The sequence below is a fragment of the Grammomys surdaster genome, unplaced genomic scaffold (assembly GCF_004785775.1).
Source record: "Grammomys surdaster isolate TR1022 unplaced genomic scaffold, NIH_TR_1.0 150, whole genome shotgun sequence".
NCBI classification, from domain to species: Eukaryota; Metazoa; Chordata; class Mammalia; order Rodentia; family Muridae; genus Grammomys; species Grammomys surdaster.
In genome coordinates this window covers 5,550,967-5,553,751 of record NW_021604608.1, presented here as the reverse complement: position 1 = coordinate 5,553,751, position 2,785 = coordinate 5,550,967, and positions in this window count along the sequence as shown.

The following is a 2,785-nucleotide window of genomic DNA, read 5'->3' as shown; positions in this document are numbered from 1 at the left end:
TTGTCTTATCTCTTACTAAATGAAGTATATACACAGATGGGAGATGCCACTTAAACTTTTTTATTTTATAAATGTTTTAAAAATTGTAAAAATATAGATATAATAGCATATAACCAATTATAATATGAATTTTGCCTCTAAAATTCACAACCTTCCATCTAACTGACTCAGAAGAGGATTTGAAGAAGCAAAATTAGATTAGTTAGTCTTAATGCAACAGAGCCAATGGCCTTAGAAGAAGAACAGGAAAAAGATTTTGGTCATGCAGCACATTCAGAGGAACAGTTATATGAACATGTGAACTACGGTGAGCAGATGATCTCTTTCCAGTCAAGACATGAGTCCTCATCAGAATACTAGACTTCTGCTTGTAGCTGCCAGAACTGTAAGAAGGTGAATTTCTGCTTTTTAAGCCTCCAGACTATGACATTTGGAAACACATCTTGAACATACTCTTTATCCACAGCCTATACTCAACAAGTGCATGCTGTGTTCTTCATCTATGTCAGTCTCTCCTTAACTCTCTCTTCCTCTCCCTCCCTCTCTCCTTCCCTCTTTTCTTATAAAAGCTATTTTAAATCAGTTTTCTTCAAGGGTGTGGTCTCTTCTTAACAGGGTCCAGTGTTTGTTTGTTGTTGTTTTTCAATTCTTAACGAAGGGTAAACAAATTTGATCACACTTATTCTGCCATAGATGGAAATAAAGTCCCTCACTCTCTTGAATTTTGAGACAACTTATAACATGCATTATTACCTACACAAATAACCAAGGTATATAAAACTATGCTCCAAGCGTGTTTCTAAAATGGACATTTTATCACTCTTGCAAATTAAGGAGTTGATTGTGAAAATTTTACACCTGTTAAGACAGAAATTACAGCCTTAGTAGGTCTTAAGAATGTTATGGGCTATGAGCAATGACAACAAATCAATATAGTTAAATAGCATTTAAATTGGTCTAGGAAGCATTATTGTTGAGGGTCTGTATAACTTGGTCATTTTCTAGAAAATTTGGCAGAACATTTTATTGTACTTTTACTTCATGAAAATGTCATTTTGCCTTTTTCTAAAGAATGTGAGTTTGATGAACCATCAATTCATGGTTTATATAAATTTTAGAAACATTTTTCAGGGCCACTTTGTCTGATTTGAAATGAGATGAATTTTTCTCTTCTTATTTCAGCCTTGTATAGAGTCCAGAGGGAACATTAATTTATTCATTTTAGGGAAACCAAAGATACCTTGCTAGAAACTTGGTTTCCTTCCTTTTATTATAGAAATTCCATTTTCACAAACTTTTATACATTTGGACCGCTCTTCTGTAAATATCCAAAGTGGCATAGTTTGGATATGCAGAGAGAAGAATCTTGAGAGGATCTCATATTGCCAGAGGTAAAAGAGATACAAAGAAAGAGGCTAGAGACTGTTTGAGATTCTGTGTCTCCTCTTATGCTGCTTCTGGCACTTCATAAATAGAAGTTTCTTGGTAAACTGAGCACACTGATACTCTCCCTTAACACTGCTGCAGCAGTGAGCACACACTCATATCGGACCAACAGGTATCAGAACAGCAGCTTCTCTCCATGATGGGCCATATAATTCACTGGTGAGTTATCTGACATGGGGCTCAAGTCAGAGAAGGTTGAGAAAAAAAATTTAATTTTTAAAGTAAGGACTACATGATTTTTTTTAAAAGAAGTATTTCAATATAAGTACTGTCAGCTTGAATTAAGGAGATCAGTCAATTGAAGGGAAGTAAGGGAAAAGCACCTGGGATTGATCACAGTTTCCCATTTTCCATGGCTGGGAAGAAAGTTATGAATAACAGTTGTAGAACTTTTTTTTTTTTTAACTGTAAAATGGTCAGTTCAGGAATGGAAGAGGATACCCACAGGAAGAGACTTGGGCCTCAAAGGAGGAATAATTTGTATTCCCAAATGGTACCTGATCTATTATTTTTCAGCATGGGTAGACCAGTAGTACTATTTCCTTCCCCATTTTCTATTTTGAATGGAATTACTCTTTGTGGTTGATCTGGTTGTTCCTTAAAGGGAGGTAGGACCTCATCTCAGTTCTTCTGATCTACGGATCAGGAAGAGCTACTCCTGGTCATCCATTCCAAAGGACTCATTTGAACCTGATAAATTTCACATGACAGTACAGATTTTGAGCTTGTCCCACCACTAGGTGATGCTGTTGAGATGCTGGGATACTGAGACTCAGGCTTGAATATTTTCTATTGGAGAAGATTTAAAGTGATAACTAAGGCACACAGCCATAGATTACATAGTTCCAATATTTTTTTATTGGATAGTTTATGTATTTACAATACAGGTATCATCCCCTTTTCCCATTTCCCCTCCCTGGAACCCCTATCACATTTCCCCTCCTCTTTTATACTTTTATACCATTTTAATTAAATGCATGTATTAAGGTCAGTTCTAGGTTGAGGGTCTACCAATGCAATAGATGCAAATAGTCAAGGATCAAGCAATACAATAAACACAAATAGTCAAAGAAAAAGCAAGGCATTAAACCCAATTACATGAACTCTCTTGTGATCACTTTTTCTAAGGGTTTATCAGGATGACCAAAGTATCTGAGCCTACTTCCCTGTCCTAGCCTAAGGTCATTTTCATGTCTGAAGCCTATTTCCTTGTTCTAGCCTAAGATTTAGATTCCAGTCCGAAATTACTTCTTTGTTCTAGCCTAATATTTAGGTTCCTGCCTGGGATTACTTCTTTGTTTTAGCCAAAGATTTAGATTCCTACCTGAAATTACTCCTT